The sequence below is a fragment of the Marmota monax genome, unplaced genomic scaffold (genome assembly GCF_021218885.2).
Source record: "Marmota monax isolate L192 unplaced genomic scaffold, Marmota_monax_Labrador192_F-V1.1 WCK01_AAM20220418_F8-fsc00491, whole genome shotgun sequence".
Classification (NCBI taxonomy): Eukaryota; Metazoa; Chordata; class Mammalia; order Rodentia; family Sciuridae; genus Marmota; species Marmota monax.
This window is the reverse complement of record NW_026692211.1, coordinates 143,269-163,269: the sequence shown is the minus strand read 5'-3', so window position 1 is coordinate 163,269 and position 20,001 is coordinate 143,269. Positions and strand designations below refer to the sequence as shown.

The 20,001-nt window shown below is 39.8% G+C and overlaps 1 pseudogene; it reads right to left on the bottom strand.

The window, feature by feature from the left end:
• The window catches only part of LOC124085352 (phytanoyl-CoA dioxygenase, peroxisomal-like), a 34,164-nt pseudogene extending 16,905 nt beyond the window's left edge, over positions 1 to 17,259 (bottom strand).
• Between the last annotated feature and the right edge of the window lie 2,742 nt (positions 17,260 to 20,001).

Sequence of the window (20,001 nt, the reverse complement as noted above, 5' to 3'; positions counted from 1 at the left end):
AGGACAACCCCTGCAATGGATTCTAAATCCTTTTCCAGACACCAGTGCAGACTCTGCCAGGGTACCCAGGCCATCAGAGGTTGCTGCCACAGAGCACAGAGCCCACCTGTGAAGGGGAGCAGCCCGAAGTGCAGGTTGAGAGAGCGTTCTATCTCCAGGGCACTTGCTAAGAGCCATAGCCACGTAGTATGATGCATGGCATTTTTGGTTGAAAGGTGACACCAGCAAGCCATTGAGATGCTATGATTATGTTAACATCTGCATTTATATGGATATTAGACCCCTGCTGTTCACCTCAGCCTGCTACAGGACACCTGGAGAGTTCCCATTGGTTGGGGAAGTGCAGTAGGAGGGAATTCGGGAGGAGGGATTTCCTGTTGGTGTGTCCAGGAGAACACCACATGTGTCGGTTGGCATTTTTTTCCCGGGAGCATACGGGGCATTGGCGTGGAGTTTAAAAAATAAAGTTTGTTCCTGCTTGAGTGGCTCGTGATTTTGTACCCAGTCAGACTGCGGCAATTGGTGGCCCATATGGGGAACGCCTGAAGCTCAGAGGTAAGTAAAATTGCTCACCCCTGAGGGAAGGCGAGAGAATGGGTGACCATTTCAAAAAAAAAATGTGTTCTTGTTTTGATTTATTTTGTTTTTGCTTCAAGCTGCCTATCCCTAGAACTTTCTCAGGCAAACTGGGAAAAATGGTTGGCTCGAGGTTTGAAGTTGTTCGGCCGTGAGAAAGAGAAAATTGATACAATGATTTTTTGTTACGTTTTTGTTTCATTCTGTTTCAGTTTTGTTTTATGTTATCCTATTGGGTTGCGTTACCTTTATAGTAGATTAGAAATTAGTAAAAAGCAAACCGAAAGACTGTTAAGTAAATTGTTAGAGGTCCACACTATGGTAGAAAACATATTAGGTCAAGCAAAAGAGAAAGTCTCTCGAGCAAGTCAGATAGAGGAACAAAATTTAAAGGAAGAAAGCTTAGAGGAAAAACAACCATCCCAGGGGAGCTACAACAGGAGGCTGTTACTAACTCTGTTCTATCACCAGAGGGCAAAATTCAACCAACAGCTCGATCTATAGAGACAGCTGAGTGGCCCTCAACCCCCGTAGTTGATAGACGGAATCCTGAGGCAGGACCTCAAAGATTAGCATGCCCAGTACTTAAGCAGGCAGGAGGCAATGAATTCACCTTGTTTAAATTTCAAAACACACAAGTACATCACATGGAAAATGAACAATATGTTACTGAATGATCAATGGGTTACAGAAGAAATAAAGGAGGATATAAAAAAAAATTCTTAGAGATAAATGAAAATACAGACACAGCATATTGGAATCTATGGGACACAATGAAAGCAGTTTTAAGAGGGAAATGCATCACCTGGAGGTCATTCCTCAAAAAAAGGAAAAAACAACAAATATATGAGCTCACACTTCATCTCAAAGCCCTAGAAAAGGAAGAGCAAAACAATAGCAAATGTAGCAGAAGGCAAGAAATAATTAAAATCAGAGCAGAAATCAACGAAATTGAAACAAAAGAAACTATTGAAAAAATTAACAAAACTAAAAGTTGGTTCTTTGAAAAAATAAATAAGATCAACAGACCCTTAGCCATGCTAATGAAGAGAAGAAGAGAGAGAATTCAAATTACTAACATACTGGATGAAAAAGGCAATATCAAAACAGATGCTACAGAAATAGAGAAGACAATTAGAAATTATTTTGAAAAACTATATTCCAATAAAATAGAAGATAGTGAAGACATTGATAAATTTCTTAAGTCATATGATTTGCCCAGACTGAGTCAGGCGGATACTCACAACTTAAACAGACCAATATCAATGGATGAAATAGAAGAAGCAATCAAAAGACTACCAACCAAGAATAGCCCAGGACCGGATGGGTATACAGCAGAGTTTTACAAAACCTTTAAAGAAGAATTAATACCAATACTTTTCAAGTAATTTCAGGAAATAGAAAAAGAGGGAGCTCTGCCAAATTCATTCTATGAGGCCAACATCACCCTGATTCCGAAACCAGACAAAGACACTTCAAAGAAAGAAAACTACAGACCAATATCTCTAACGAACCTAGATGCAAAAATCCTCAATAAAATTCTGGCAAATCGGATACAAAAACATATCAAAAAAAATTGTGCATCATGATCAAGTAGGATTCATCCCTGGGATGCGAGGATGGTTCAATATACGGAAATCAGTAAATGTTATTCACCACATCAATAGACTTAAAAACAAGAACCATATGATCATCTGGATAGATGCAGAAAAAGCATTCGACAAAGTACAGCATCCCTTTATGCTCAAAACATTAGAAAAACTAGGGATAACAGGAACTTACCTTGACATTGTAAAAGCTATCTATGCTAAGCCTCAGGCTAGCATCATTCTCAATGGAGAAAAATTGAAGGCATTCCCTCTAAAATCTGGAAAAGACAGGGATGCCCTCTCTCACCACTTCTATGCAATTTAGTTATCGAAACACTGGCTAGAGCAATTAGACAGATGAAAGAAATTAAAGGCATAAAAATAGGAAAAGAAGAACTTAAATTATCACTATTTGCCGATGATATGATAATATATCTAACAGACCCAAAAGGGTCTACAAAGAAATTATTAGAGCTAATAAATGAATTCATCAAAGTGGCAGGATATAAAATCAACATGCATAAATCAAAGGCATTTCTGTATATCAGCGACAAATCTTCTGAAACGGAAATGAGGAAAAACACTCCATTCACAATATCTTCAAAAAAAATAAAATACTTGGGAATCAACCTAACAAAAGAGGTGAAAGACTTATACAATGAAAACTACAGAACCCTAAAGAGAGAAGTAGAAGAAGATCTTAGAAGATGGAAAAATATACTTTGTTCATGGATAGGCAGAACTAACATTATCAAAATGGTGATATTACCAAAAGTTCTCTATAGGTTTAATGCAATGCCAATCAAAGTCCCAACAGCATTTCTTGTAGAAATAGAGAAAGCAATCATGAAATTCATATGGAAAAATAAAAGACCCAGAATAGCAAAAGCAATTATAAGCAGGAAGTGTGAATCAGGAGGTATAGCGATACCAGATTTAAAACTGTACTACAGAGCAATAGAAACAAAAACAGCATGGTACTGGTACCAAAACAGGCGGGTGGACCAATGCTGCAGAATAGAAGACACAGAGACTAATCCACAAAGCTACAACTATCTTATATTTGATAAAGGAGCTAAAAGCAGGCAATGGAGGAAGGATAGCATCTTCAACAAATGGTGTTGGGAAAACTGGAAATCCATATGCAACAAAATGAAACTGAATCCCCTCCTCTCGCCATGCACAAAAGTTAACTCAAAATGGATCAAGGAGCTAGATATCAAATCAGAGACTCTGCATCAGATAGAAGAAAAAGTTGGCTCCAATCTGCATATTGTGGGGTCAGGCTCCAAATTCCTTAATAGGACACCCATAGCACAAGAGTTAAAAACAAGAATCAACAAATGGGACTTACTCAAACTAAAAAGTTTTTTCTCAGCAAGCGAAACAATAGAGAGGTAAATAGGGAGCCTACATCCTGGGAACAAATCTTTACTCCTCACACTTCAGATAGAGCCCTAATATCCAGAGTATACAAAGAACTCCAAAAATTAGACAATATGATAACAACCCAATCAACAAATGGGCCAAGGACCTGAACAGACACTTCTCAGAGGAGGACATACAATCAATCAACAAGTACATGAAAAAATGCTCACCATCTCTAGCAGTCAGAGAAATGCAAATCAAAACCACCCTAAGATACCATCTCACTCCAGTAAGATTGGCAGCCATTAGGAAGTCAAACAACAACAAATGCTGGCGAGGATGTGGGGGAAAGGGTACACTTGTGCATTGCTGGTGGGACTGCAAATCAGTGCGGCCAATTTGGAAAGCAGTATGGAGATTCCTGGGAAAGCTGAGAATGGAACCACCATTTGACCCAGCTGTTGCCCTTCTCGGACTATTCACTGAAGAACTTAAAAGAGCGTACTACAGGGATACTGCTACGTCGATGTTCATAGCAGCACAATTCACAATAGCAAGACTGTGGAACCAACCCAGATGCCCTTCAATAGATGAATGGGTAAAAAAAAAATGTGGCATTTATACGCCGTGGAGTATTACGCAGCACTAAAAAATGACAAAATCATGGAATTTGCAGGGAAATGGATGGCACTAGAGCAGATTATGCTTAGTGAAGCTAGTCAATCCCTAAAAAAACAAATACCAAATGTCTTCTTTGATATAATGAGAGCAACTAAGAACAGAGCAGGGAGGAAGAGCAGGAAGAAAAGATTAACATTAAACAGATACATGAGGTGAGAGGGAAAGGGAGAGAAAAGGGAAATTGCATGGTAATGGAGGGAGACCCTCATTGTTATACAAAATTACATATAAGAGGTTGTGAGGGGAATGGGAAAATAAACAAGGAGAGAAATGAATTACAGTAGATGGGGTAGAGAGAGAAGATGGGACGGGAGGGAGAGGGGGAGGGTAGAGGATATGAAAGTTAGCAGAATACAACAGTTACTAATAGGGCATTATGTAAAAATGTGGATGTGTAACAGATGTGATTCTGCAATCTGTATTTGGGGTAAAATTGGGAGTTCATAACCAACGTGAATCTAACGTGTGAAATATGATATGTCAACAGCTTTGTAATGTTTTGAACAACCAATAAAAAAAATAAATTTCAAAACAGTGAAGCAATTAAAGGAGGCTGTAACAACCTATGGTCCACAAGCACCCTTCACCATAAGCATGGTCGAATCCATTACCAACTTGGACATGACGCCAGCAGATTGGGCTAACATGTGTCGATCTGTGGTAAATGGAGGGCAATATTTGTTATGGAAGGTTGTCAATGAGGAATTTTGCATGGAGACAGCTAGGCAAAATGCAGCAGCTGGTTACCCTCAAAGGAATCTAGATATGTTGTTAGGGAAAGGACCTTATGAGGGTCAATGGCAACAAATTGAATATGATCCTGGTGTATATGGACAAATTGCTGTAGATGCAGTTAGGGCATGGAAAACTTTACAGGGGCATGGAGATTTACAAGGACAATTATCTAAGGTAATACAAGGAACTAATGAACCTTACACTGAATTTGTAGATAGGCTTATTCAAACAGCTTCCAGAATTTTGGGGGATACAGAACAAGCAATGCCATTAATAAAACAACTGGCTTATGACAAAGCAAATCATTGAGGCAGAGAGGTCATTAGACCATGGAGACATGAAGATTTAAACACATATATCAAATTATGTAGAGACATTAATGAACAAGGGCAAGTCTTGGCAAAGGCAGTACAATAGGCTTTAGATGCCAGGCCAAAAATATGCTACAATTGTGAACAAACAGGACATTTTAAAAGGAGTTGCCCCATAGGAGGAGGGTTTAACAAAGCTAGGTATCAAAGGAATAGAATACCAGGTATTTGACCACAATGCCATAGAGGGAGACATTGGGCTAATGAATACTGTTCTCAAACCACCATAGAGTGTATTCAATTATCAAAAAATGGACAAGGACCAAGTGTTTACCCACGATATCATGGAGAAAGGCATCAGGCTCCAATGCCAAAAAACGGAATGGGGGGGGCAATGCTCCGGGGCCCACAACCACAAATATACAGGGCAATGGAGGAACCCAGCAACACCATCAGGGTAGTGCCCAGGATACATTATCCATTAAATCCCTCATTAGACAAACCAGAGGGAGCGCAGGGTTGGACATCTGCACCTCCACCAGAGCAGTACTAACTCCAGAGATGGGAGTTCAAATCATTCCCACAGGAGTAAAAGGATCTCTTCCCCAAGGAACAGTAGGCTTATTACTGGGACAGAGTTCTTCTACACTGAAAGGACTTATGATAAGTCCTGGGGTAATTGATCCTGATTATGAAGGTGAAATAAAAATTATAGCTAGTTCTCCAAGAGGTATATCAGTAATTTCACCAGGAGATAGAATAGCACAGTTATTAATAATACCCAGCCTGCATGATAAATTTTCCAGTCATACTGTAGAAAGAGGTTCCATGGGATTAGGCTTCACAGGTGTGGATTGGGCTATGCGGTCTTTAAATTTAGATTCTCGCCCAATGCTAAAACTAAATATTCAAGGACATAAATTTAATGGGCTATTGGACACAGGAGCTTACCTTAGCATCATATCTCATCAATTATGGCCAAAACATTGGCCATTACAACAAGCCACTCAAACGCTTCGAGGCCTAGGAGTGGCAACTAATCCCCATAGAAGTGCAATGGTATTAGATTGGAAGGATCCTGAAGGATGTGAAGGAACTATACAGCCGTATGTATTGGATCATCTTTCTATAAATTTATGGGGACGAGATGTCCTAGATCAATTAGGTTTGACATTAACAAATAACATCAATCCTAACGCGCCCACTACTAGGGCTAGACAAGGCTTTAGGAAAGAAAAAAGATTAAGAGAACAAGAACAAGGTATAACAGCACCAATTCAAATAGATCAAGGAATAAATAGACATGGGTTGGATTTTCAGAAAGGGCCACTGAGACAATAAAAATTACTTGGAAATCAGAAAGACCAGTATGGGTTCCTCAGTGGCCCCTGACTAAAGAAAAGATACAAGCAGTCCATGACCTGGTCAAACAACAATTAGTGGAAGGACATATACAACCTTCTGTATCTCCCCATAATACTCCCATTTTTGTCATCAAAAAGAAATCTGGTAATTGGAGATTATTGCAAGATTTAAGAGCCATTAATAATGAGATGGTTATTATGGGACCTGCTCAATCAGGGATTCCCCAATTGTCTGCTTTGCCAAAAACCTGGTATGTTTTAGCTATAGATATTAAAGATTGTTTTTTTTTTTAATTCCAATTCATCCTGAGGATAGTCCACGTTTTGCATTTACTATCCCTGCACTGAATCATGAAGGTCCTGATCAGAGATATGAATGGAAAGTACCTCCTCAAGGGATGGCTAATAGTCCAACTATGTGTCAAATTTATGTTAACAAAGCAATCCAGCCACTTAGAAATCAAAATCATGGACTACAAATATTTCACTATATGGATGATGTATTATTGGCACATAAAAATAAAAACCCATTGCTAGAAGGTTATACCACACTTACAAATTTATTAAAAAATTATAATATAAAGATAGCAATAGATAAAGTACAGTTAAATCTTCCAATTAATTATTTAGGAGTTCTATTATCCTCAACTATGGTCTGTCCACCAAAAATTCAAATACGAGTAGATCAACTCAAATCACTTAACGACTTTCAAAAGTTATTGGGAGACATAAATTGGATAAGGCCTTATCTAGGCATACCAACAAGAGAGTTGGGACCTTTATTTGATATCATAAAAGGTCCATCAGATCCAAATTCACCCCGCATGTTGATGCCTGAAGCAAGAAAGGCATTAAAAATCATTGAAACATATATGGAAAATATCCATTTGGATAGAATGATATAAGTTTGCCTTTATTATTTATTGTACTACCAACAAAAAATATTCCTACAGGAGTATTTTGGCAAGAAGGTCCATTATTATGGATACATTTATCTTATTCTCCTAACACTATTCTTACTAGGTATCCTGAGGCTGTAGGACAATTAATACTCAAAGGAATGAAAGCAGCAAAGGGAGTGTTTGGAATTTCTCCCAATAAAATTATTATTTTTTAAATTTTTATTATTGGTTGTTCAAAACATTACATAGTTCTTGATATATCATATTTCACACTTTGATTCAAGTGGGTTATAAACTCCCATTTTTACCCCGTATACAGATTGCAGAATCACATCAGTTACACATCCATTGATTTACATACTGCCATACTAGTGTCTGTTGTATTCTGCTGCCTTTCCTATCCTCTGCTATCCCCCCTCCCCTCCCCTCCCCTCCTCTCTTCTCTCTCTACCCCCTCTACTGTCATTCATTTTTCCCCCTTGTATTATTTTTCCCTTCCCCCTCATCTCCTCTTGTATGTAATTTTGTATAACCCTGAGGGTCTCCTTCCATTTCCATGCAATTTCCCTTCTCTCTCCCTTTCCCTCCCACCTCTCATGCCTGTTTAATGTTAATCTTCTTCTCATGCTCTTCGTCCCTACTCTGTTCTTAGTTACTTTCATTATATCAAAGAAGACATTTGACATTTGTTTTTTAGGGATTGGCTAGCTTCACTTAGCATAATCTGCTCTAATGCCATCCATTTCTCTGCAAATTCTATGATTTTGTCATTTTTTAATACAGAGTAATACTGCATTGTGTATAAATGCCACGTTTTTTTTATCCATTCATCTATTGAAGGGCATCTAGGTTGGTTCCACAGTCTTGAAGATCGTAGCCAACTTTTTCTTCTATCAGACGCCGTGTCTCTCATTTGATATCAAGCTCCTTGATCCATTTTGAGTTAACTTTTGTGCATGGCTAGAGAAAATGATTCAGTTTCATTTTGTTGCATATGGATTTCCAGTTCTCCCAACACCATTTGTTGAAGATGCTATCCTTCCTCCATTGCATGATTTTAGCCCCTTTATCAAATATAAGATAGTTGTAGTTTTGTAGATTGGTTTCTGTGTCCTCTATTCTGTACCATTGGTCCACCCGCCTGTTTTGGTACCAGTACCATGCTGTTTTTGTTACTATTGCTCTGTAGTATAGTTTGAAGTCCGGTATCGCTATACCGCCTGATTCACACTTCCTGCTTAGCATTGTTTTTGCTATTCTGGGTCTTTTATTTTTCCATATGAATTTCATGATTGCTTTCTCTATTTCTACAAGAAATGCCACTGGGATTTTGATTGGCATTGCATTAAACCTATAGAGAACTTTTGGTAATATCACCATTTTGATGATTTTAGTTCTGCCTATCCATGAACAGGGTATATTTTTCCATCTTCTAAGATCTTCTTCTATTTCTTTCTTTAGGGTTCTGTAGTTTTCATTGTATAAGTCTTTCACCTTTTTGTTAGGTTGATTCCCAAGCATTTTATTTTTTTTGAGGATATTGTGAATGGAGTGGTTGTCCTCATTTCCATTTTAGAGGATTTGTCGCTGATATACAGGAATGCCGTTGATTTATGTGTGTTGATTTTATATCCTGCCACTTTGCTGAATTCATTTATTAGCTCTAATAGTTTCTTTGTAGAACCTTTTGGGTCTGCTAGGTATAGAATCATGTCATCTGCAAATAGTGATAATTTAAGTTCTTCTTTTCCTATTTTTATGACTTTATTTTCTTTCATCTGTCTAATTGCTCTGGCCAGTGTTTCGAGAACTATGTTGAACAGAAGTGGTGAGAGAGGGCATCCCTGTCTTGTTCCAGATTTTTGAGGGAATGCCTTCAATTTTTCTCCATTCAGAATGATGCTAGCCTGAGGCTTAGCATAGATTGCTTTTACAATATTGAGGTGTGTTCCTGTTATCCCTAGTTTTTCTAGAGTTTTGAACATAAAGTGATGCTGTACTTTGTCGAATGCTTTTTCTGCATCTATCCAGATGATCATATGGTTCTTGTTTTTAAGTCTATTGATGTGGTGAATAACATTTATTGATTTCCGTATATTGAACCATCCTTGCATCCCAGGGATGAATCCTACTTGATCATGATGCACAATTTTTTTTGATATGTTTTTGTATCCGATTTGCCAGAATTTTATTGAGGATTTTTGCATCTAGGTTCGTTAGAGATATTGGTCTGTAGTTTTCTTTCTTTGAAGTGTCTTTGTCTGGTTTAGGAATCAGGGTGATGTTGGCCTCATAGAATGAATTTGGAACTTCTCACTCTTTTTCTATTTTCTTAAATAGCTTGAAAAATATTGGTATTATTTCCTCTTTAAAGGTTTTGAAAAACTCTGCTGTATACCCATCCAGTCCTGGGCTTTTCTTAGTTGGTAGTCTTTTGATGGTTTTTTCTATTTCCTCAATTGATATTGGTCTGTTTAGGTTGTCTATAACCTCCTGACTCAATCTGGGCAGATCATATAACTTAAGAAATTTATCGATGCCTTCATTATCTTCTATTTTCTTGGAGTATAAGGATTCAAAATAATTTCTGATTATCTTCTGTATTTCTGAAGTGTCTGTTGTGATATTGCCTTTTTCATCCCATATGCTAGTAATTTGAGTTCTCTCTCTTCTTCTCTTCGTTAGCATGGCCAAGGGTCTGTCAATTTTATTTATTTTTTCAAAGAACCAACTTTTAGTTTTGTCAATTTTTTCAGTTGTTTCTTTTGTTTCGATTTCATTAATTTCAGCTCTGATTTTAATTATTTCTTGCCTTCTACTTCTTTTGCTGTTGTTTTGCTCTTCTTTTTCTAGGATTTTGAGATGAAGTATGAGATCATTTATTTGTTATTTTTTTTTCTTTTTTTAAGGAATGAACTCCAAGCAATGAATTTTCCTCTTAGAACTGCTTTCAATGTGTCCCATACATTCCGATATGTTGTGTCTGTGTTTTCATTTATCTCTAAGAATTTTTTAATTTCCTCCTTGATGCCTTCTATAACCCATTGATCATTCAGTAACCTATTGTTCATTCTCCAAGTGATGCATGATTTTTCCTTCCTTATTTTATAGTTGATTTTCAGTTTCATTCCATTATGATCAGATAAGATGGATGGTATTATCTCTACTCCTTTAAAATGCCTAAGTATTGCCCTGTGACATAATATATGATCTATTTTTGAGAAGGATCCATGTGCTGCTGAGAAAAAAGTGTAACTGCTTGATGTTGGGTGGTATATTCTATATATGTCAATTAAGTCTAGGTTATTAATTGTATTAATGAGTTCTATAGTTTCTTTATTCAACTTTTGTTTGGAAGATCTGTCCATTGGTGAGAGAGGTGTGTTGATGTCTCCCATAATTTTTGTATGGTGGTCTATTAGACTCTTGAACTTGAGAAGAGATTGTTTGATTAACATAGGTGCACCATTGTTTGGAGCCTATATATTAATGATTGTTATGTCCTGTTGGTGTATGGTTCCCTTGAGCAGTATGTAGTGTCCCTCTTTATCCCTTTTGATTAACTTTGGCTTGAAATCTATTTTATTTGATATGAGTATGGACACTCCTGCTTGTTTCCGAAGTCCATATGAGTGATATGATTTTTCCCAACCTTTCACCTTCAGTCTATGTATGTCTTTTCCTATCAAATGTGTGTCCTGTAGGCAGCATATTGTTGGGTCTTGTTTTGTGATCCATTCTACTAGCCTGTGTCTCTTAATTGGTGAGTTTATGCCATTAACATTTAGGGTTATTATTGAGATATGGGTTGTTCTTCCAGCCATATTTGTTTATTTATGTTACTTAACATGATTTGTTTTCCTCTTTGATTATTTTCCCCCCTTTACTATCCTACCTCCCACTGTTGGTTTTCATTCTTATTTTCCATTTCCTCTTCCTGTAATGTTTTGCCAAGGATGTTTTGAAGAGATGGTTTTCTAGCTGCGAATTCTTTTAACTTTTGTTTATCATGGAAGGTTTTAATTTCATCTTCCATCCTGATGCTTAGTTTCGCTGGGTACACCATTCTTGGTTGGAACCCATTTTCTTTCAGTGTTTGAAATATGTTATTCCAGGATCTTCTAGCTTTCAGAGTCTGTGTTGAAAGATCAGCTGTTATCCTGATTGGCTTACCCCTAAATGTAATCTGCTTCCTTTCTCTTGTAGCTTTTAAAATTCTCTCCTTATTCTGTATGTTGGGCATCTTCATTATAATGTGTCTAGGTGTGGATTTCTTATGATTTTTGCACATTTGGCGTCCTGTAGGCTTCTAGGATTTGGGATTCTGTCTCATTCTTCAAGTCTGGGAAGTTTTCTCGTATTATTTCATTGAACAGATTGCTCATTCCTTTAGTTTGGACCTCTATAACTTCCTGTATCCCAATGACTCTTAAGTTTGGTCTCTTTATGCTATCCGAAATTTCTTGGATGTTCTGCTCATGGTTTCTTAACAGTCTCGCTGAGCTATCTATGTTCTTTTGAAGTTGAAATACTTTGTCTTCATTGTCTGATGTTCTATCTTCTAAGTGTTCTACTCTGCTGGTAGTATTCTCAATTGAGTTTTTAAGTTGGTTTATTGATTCCTGCATTTCTAGGATTTCTGTTTGTTAGTTTTTTATAACCTCTATCTCCCTGTATAGTTGATCTTTTGCTTCCTGGATTTGCTTATGTAATTCATTGTCAAAGTGATCTTTCATTGTCTGATTTTGCTGTCTAATGTCTTCCTTGAGACTGCAGATCATCTGAAGCATGTATATCCTGAATTCTTTATCTGACATTCCATCTGCTGCAGCTATTACCTCTTCTAAAGTTGAGTTGAACTGCATTGCTTGTGGTCCTTTCTTTCCTTGTCTTTTCATACTGCTAGTGTTTCTTTCTGCTTGGTGAAACTGTTGTGTTTTTGAAGTTTTCCCCCTATATATTTATATTGCTCTTGTATAGTTGAAAATTCTCCCTTGCAGGGTTGGGCGGCGGCTGTGCTCCTCCTCCAATTGGGGTGATCTGTCTACCACGCCCTTGCTACCCTGGGCCTGTTCTGCCAGTCGGTCGCATGTCTGCCTACCTTGCAGGCACGGGCAGCGGCTCTGCTCTGCCCCTACTCCAATTGGGCTGACGTGTCTACCATGCCGGCGGGTATCTGGGCTTGTTCCAAGCGCGGGAGGTGGCTCTGCTCTGCCGCTACTCCAATTGGGGTGATGTGACTACCACGCAGGTGGGCCACTGGCTCTGTTCCAGGTTTGGGCAGCAGCTCTGCTCTGCCCCTACTCCAATAGGCGTGACGTGTCTACCATGCCGGCAGGCCGCTGGGCCTCTTCCACTGGTCAGTTGCAGGTCTGCCTACCTTGCGGGCACGGGTGGCGGCTCTGCTCTGCCCCTACTCCAATTGGGGTGACGTGTGTACCACGCCGGCAGGCCGCTGGGCCTGATCCATCGGTCGGTTGTAGGTCTGCCTACCTGGCGCGCGTGGGTGGCGGCTCTGCTCTGCCCCTACTCCAATTGGGGTGACGTGACTGCCATGCCGGCGGGCCACTGGGCCTGTTCCAGGCGCGGGTGATGGCTCTGCTCTGCCCCTCTGGCTTGATGACAAAGTGAGAGAGACTCGGGTGTTTGTGACTCACTTTCTTTACCAGGAGACCAACTGTTTCTGTCGCTGCTGGTATCGATGAAGTTCTCTCCTCCGCTGCTTTCTGATGATATCAAATCTCTGCCATGTTGGTATCCCATGTGAATGGCAGCATTTCGTTCCTTTTCCGGGTGACCAAAGCAACGGGTGAGTCCTGACCGGCCCTCACAAGCCCCGTCTCAATCCTGTTTCCACTGTCTATGAAGGCTCGGTTGGTATTTACCTCCACAGTATTCAGCAGGACCCTGACCGAGAAGCAGTTTCTGCGGGTTCTTTAGCCCTGGGCCAGAGCAGTTCTGGGAGCCAGAATTCTGCCGCTCCGAGCTTGGGGTATGTTCTGATAGGAGTAGGCTCCAAGAAGCAGTTTCCGCGGGTTCTTTAGCACTGAGCCTGAGTAATTTGTCTGTGAGACGCAGGTGAATGGCAACCTGAAATTACCTGTTCTATGGCTGAATGAGCCCAATAAAATTATTACTCCATATACTATGGATCAAATTGATGAGTTAGCTAATGAGTTAAATACTTGGGCAATAATCATGTGTAAATCTATTGTTTCATTTGATAATCACTTACCATCTAATCCTTTGTTGCCTTTTTGGTGTTTGCATCCTGTAGTTTTTCCAAAAATGACAAGAAAAACCCCTATCATGAATTCTCCAAATGTATTCACTGATGGGTCAAATAATGGTACAGCAGCAGTAGTTACCCCTGATCAAACTTTTGCATTTTTAGTACCCAAACAATCAGCTCAAAAGGTAGAGCTTAATGCAGTATTAAAAGCTTTTGTGATGTTTAAAGATTCTTTATTTAATTTATTTTCTGATAGTCACTATGTAGTTAATGCTATAGTATCCCTTGAAGATGCTGGTAGGATTTCCCCTTCCTCTACTGTTTTCTCTTTGTTTTCCACTATACAAAGTCTAATCTGCGACAGAAAAGATCCATTCTTTATAGGACATATCAGGATTGCCTGGAGCCCTTAGTTTGGGCAATGAATTAGCAGATAAATCTACACATGACATACATATTTTCTCCACAATAGAAGAAGCTATAAATTTTCATAAAAGGTTCCATGTCAATGCTAATACATTACAAAAGCATTTTAAAATAACTAAGGAAAAAGCCAGACACATAATAAAACAATGTCAAAATAGTGTGACCTTTTTACCACAAGTTAATCTTTCAGTCAATCCTAGAGGATTGATACCTAACCATATTTGGCAGATGGACGTCACACACTTGCCAAAATTTGGAAAATTAAAACATTTGTATGTTACAGTTGATACTTCTTCTGGATTTTTGATGGGTTCCCTTCATGCCAGAGAGAAAACTAAAGATATTATAGCTCATTGCTTACAAAATTTTGCCACTGTGGGCGTTCCAAAACAGTTAAAAACAGATAATGCCCCTGGCTATACCTCTAACTCTTTTAAACAATTTTGCTCATCATTTGGCATTACTCACATAACAGGAATTCCATACAGTCCACAGGGACAAGGCATAGTTGAAAGAGCTCATCAAACTATTAAAATGTACTTATTAAAGCAAAAAGAGGGAATTGGAAAGGGGTATATATCCCCCAAAGATAAACTTAAAATAACCCTTTTTACTCTAAACTTTTTAAATTTGGATTCATCAGGATTTAGTGCTGCGGAAAGACATATGTATCCAAAAAATGTACATAAGCCTAAGGTACTTTGGAAGGATATTCTAACAGGACAATGGAAAGGTCCTGACCCAGTGATTGTCTGGAGTCGGGGTTCTGTTTGTATGTTTCCACAGGGAGAACAACAGCCAATTTGGATTCTAGAGAGACTAACCAAAGTAATTTTTACAGACCAAAAAGAAGATGATTTGACTCAAATCCATAACAGCTGATATCCAGAGCTCCAGCTTGGCTATTCTTACATCTGTGATGGTGATTAACCAGGATGCTTTTTTAAATATTTATTTTATTATTGACTTTTCCCACATCTTAAAGTTCTATTTTATTTTTGAGCTCATACAGACCTAAGTTAATGTTTTTTTGATCAGTTTTATTTTTTGAACTGTGGAGTTTTTAAACATTGCAATGGAGATTTCACCTATGTAAAGCTACAAGGCCTTTACTATTGTCATGTGTTGTATGTTATGTATGCATACTTCTGTTTTGTGTTGTATGTCTGTATGTGCGTATGTCCATATATCATATATGAGGAGCGCTCATGAATAAATGGACCCAAATTTTTTATTATTATTATTCACATGGTTTTAATGGTTTAATTTCAATTGGGTAAACAGCTGTTGAGGATTGTTTTAATATGTGAACAAATAAGGAGGTTAACAGATCTGTTTACTTTCACCTTTCCTTTTCATTATATTTAATAACTCTGTTCAGGATAATATAAATTGTTCAGAAAGTTGTTTTCTTAGTACCTGTTGGAATGTTACATAATTTTTTTTAGCATCATTGTCAGAATTCCTATTTTCATCCCAGTGCCACTGAAGACAAAGATGAATCCAAACTACAGCTTCTTCGATAGTTATCACAACAAACTGTGTAAACTGATGCATCAATGAATAATAACTCAACAAGTAATGCTCAATCAAGGAGTCGATTTATTTTGGGAGGAAATGGACATATTGATAGATTCCTCTGCTTTGAACTGCTTGCAGAACTTGCCTGGACTATGTATCACTTGTATGCATTGTGAACTATCTGTTAATGCAGTGAATTATGGTAGTGCTGGCGTATCTTTTCTGATGTGTCACTAGTGATGCAATTTTTCCAAAGGAGCCGTCAATTGGCTTGGTGTCGTGGCATTTCTGTATCCTCCTCCCTTCTACTAGTGATGGTCTAAATTTGGGGGCTAATGGAGGTGAGGCAAAGAACCTCACCCCCCCACTGGTGCATGGGCCTATCCACAAGTATGGCTATATGCTGGACCAGTAGTCAGTGACGGGTATGATCAAATTGCAGTGGTATCAACCTAAGACAGGAGGCTGAGGCCTAGAGGTCAGCTCATCCGATGACGGGTAAGAACCATATGTTGAATTGGACAACCTAACAGGCACGGTCCCTAAGCCACATTGCTTGTTGTTTAATTAAACAGAAGGGGGAGATGCTGAGAGCCATAGCCAAGTAGTATGATGCATGGCATTTTGGGTTGAAAGGTGACGCCAGCAAGCCATTGAGATGATATGATTATGTTAACATCTGCATTCATATGGATATTAGACCCCTGCTCTCCACGTAGGCCTACTAAGGGACTCCTGGGTAGTTCCCATTGGTTGGGGAAGTGCAGTAGGAGGGAATTTCATAGGAGGGATTTCCTGTTGGTGTGTCCGGGAGAACGCTGCGTGTGTCGGTTGGCATTTTTTTCCCGGGAGCACAGGGCATTGGAGGGGAATTTAAAAAATAAAGTTTGTTCCTGCTTGAGTGGCTCGCGATTTTGTGCCCAGCCAGACTGCAGCAGGGATTGCCCTGGGCAGAGCCAGTGTGTCCAGCTCACATCCCTTCAGAGGATTGGCATCCCCTCCTGGGAAGGTTCTAGTGACTTGCCCTCTAGGTTCCTTCCATGAAGCTCTGGCTCATGTTTACAGTGGGACTGTCCTGGGGCATTTCTTGGTCTCCAGATATTCGCATAGGTCATGCACACCTCGTGCAGAAAATGACAAGGCAATCGACTATGGCAAGGCCTCCTTTGGGACCCCAATTCTCCCCTCACTTTTCATGAAGCAAGAAATCGCCTGCTCTAAGAAGGACCAGAAAGGTGGAGCCACAGAAAACAGGACAGTCACAACTGATGGCAGAAAAAGAGGCCTCTGAGGTCGTGGGTGCCACCAGCGCCTGCTAAGGCAGCCTCCACCCCGCCCCCGGGGCACCTGGGAGTGATGTTCCTTGGTGGCCGGAGTAACAGGAGCACCCTGGAAGCAATCACTCGGGCCTGGGACCACCTCCAAGACCAAGGCTGTGATGCCCCATCTGTTCCAAGCCCAGCTCACCACAAAGGATACCACGCCCCTGGGCAAGGAGTGGCTGGAGTGCTCCAGAACCATTCTCAGGCAACAGGCTGCGCGCTGCTGCTCCATGGTGGAGGTGAGGACACCAACCCCCAGGGCTGGCCTTCCCCCCTCTTTATTCTGGTGCTGCCCCGCCTCCTGGAGAGGGAGGGGCTACCTGGTCCAAGGAAACACGTGGTGGCCCCCCTCCCCCGCGGATCCAGGATCTCCCCCTCTGGGGATCAACCTATGGAGGATGCAGGACACTCCCTGGGCCACCTGGTCAGTGCAGGGGCCACTGTCACCTGAGCCTTCTTCTCATTAGGCCTGTTTCTAATCTACAAGGACCTTCCTTGCATGACCCCAGCAACATACTTAAACTTCAGAGCTTCAATCCATCAGCAGCCATTCTGAAGACTGTTCTTTCCACTACTAAACCAGTAAAATTCATGTGTTTCCACCAAAAAAAATCATTTGTGGGGTTTAAGAGATTCAATTTAGTGCAAGTTCAACCCAAATATGAGAGTTGGTCTGTCTTTTTTTGTGTGTGTGTATGAAATAAATGAATCTCAGAAAAGTCTGATACTGTCTAGCATAATTTAAATGTTCTTACAGAACTTAAAATTATTTTTGTAAGATCTCCTTGTAACATCCTGTTGTAAGATCCACAGACGATTGACATTGCACCTGCTCTCTTTTTTTCCCCCAGTTTTTCATTGTTTCTTTATCATGGAGTTACTTGAGGAATGTTGCTCATTGTCAACTTGTTATTGTTTATTAAATGGTGTCTTTATACAATTTGGTGACAGTGCCAAAAGGCCAGCAGTTCAAAAGCCATTTCCCATTTTCACAGAGAGAATATCAGTCAGCCATTAGATCATGCTCTTCCTTTTGGCCTTCACCTTTGGGTTCTTTATGCCTTTCCTATGGCATTCTTCATTTGTTGTTCCCCAAGGTTCAAAGTCTTGCTTACAGAAGGACCCAGTGTCACAGGAGACTGGGGAGCCAAAGCTCCAAACCTCAGGTCTGGTGTTTCCATGGAGGACATTCTAAAGTCAGACAGGAAAAGCCAAGCAAGAGAATTTTTCTTGTAGGAGTGAGAGCACAGTAGGGCTCTGCAGAGAGCTGAGAGAGAGAGAGAGAGAGAGTGTGGGTGGACTCCAGCAGAGAAGGGCAAAGGAACCAGTGCTGCTCCCAACTTGAATGCTCTTTGCTGTTTACCAGGAGACGAGGGTTCCCCCTCCTGCAGTCTTTACCAATCAGATGCTTGACTGCCCCTTCCCACCTGCTGGAGGAGTTTTTGACCCTAGTGCGTCCTCTCTGGAACTGTCATGGTGACCATCCTATTCAGGGGGGCTGCATCCACAAGTCAATCCTATCTTAATGCAGGTGCTGGGGTCAGTGAGGGCAGACTTCATCTTAGTGCATCTGTGCTATTAATGAAATTTCCCTTCTGAAATACATTGAGAAACGTATGGCCATAAATACTAACTTTACAATGACCTCAGTAGACCCTGCCAAGAGTTAGCCCAGTCGATCTTTCTTTCTTCATAGTATTTTCAATAAACTTTGTTTTCATCTGTTTATTCTCAGAGATAGTGCAACTGTTCTTCTACAAGTTACCTGATTGTTATTTAAAAAAAAATGAAGGAAGCCAGCCCGGAGGAGGAAGACTCCCGGCGCGCGCCAAGCCAGCCTGGAGGAGGAAGTCTGGCCCTGCCCCATGTGCTAGTCTGGAGGAAGCCCATTAAGCCTTAAAACCCATCAAAGGGGGTGTGGCTTCCAGCACCGTTCTGCGGCTGATCCAGGTACCCAGTTTCCAACTCCCCCACCCTTAGCTGTGATAACTCAAAATATTTCCCACAAGCTTTTGGGGGTTGTAGCTATCAACGCAAAACAACAACTGTACAGGCACCTTGTTTCTACCTCAGAGACTAGAGTAGGGAAGATACAGGTGGAAGCTCATTTCCTTTCACACTGGCTATACCCTCCACCCTGAATACAGAGGCTCAAGCTAGGAATAGACAACACCACCTACTGGAAGCAAGGAAAACAGTGTTCTGAGAGACTTTTTTTTCTCTTTCTTTCTCTCTTTACTTCTCTCTCTTCCACAACTTCAACATATGTGAAACCAAGAACTGTGCATGAACAACTGAATTACCAAGTAATATAATATAGAGGAATCGCATATACCCCACCTTCCCCACATTTTTTTCTTTATTTCTATCTTACTTTCCTTTTCCTTCTCTTATTTATCTTTTCTTCCTTGTTATTTTTTTCTTCTTTTTCTTTTGTATTCTCTCTATCCCACTTTCAATCTCCTAACTTTTGCTATCTATACATAGGGTAACTATCTAAATACAGATAGGAGGTTGAATCTATACATTCTTCCATAAATTACAAGTCTATTGGTTAGAGTTCTCCAAAGGTGGTAAGTTAGTTTAACCTCATACCCTCACTCATTTCCCTCTAAGTATAACATCCTTCATCTGAAATTAAGTTTTCTATATGCCACCAGATATGGTACGCCTTTTATGAAACTAATGAATATATTCTTAAGTAATTATTAAAACCAATATCTATAGACTTAGAATCTAACTATAAATGTATTAAGAATGAAAATTTGTGCTTAGATAATGTGCTGTTGATATTGGGATCTGTTAATATTGTCTTTCTCCGCAAAAGAGGGAATTTAAAGCTATACAAGAACAATACAAATATATAAGGGGAAAAACATTAACACAACAGTTTCACAAAGCTAGAAAGAATCATGAGCAGTATAAAAAGACAAGGAAAGAAAGGACCACAAACAATACAGGTCAATTCAACAAT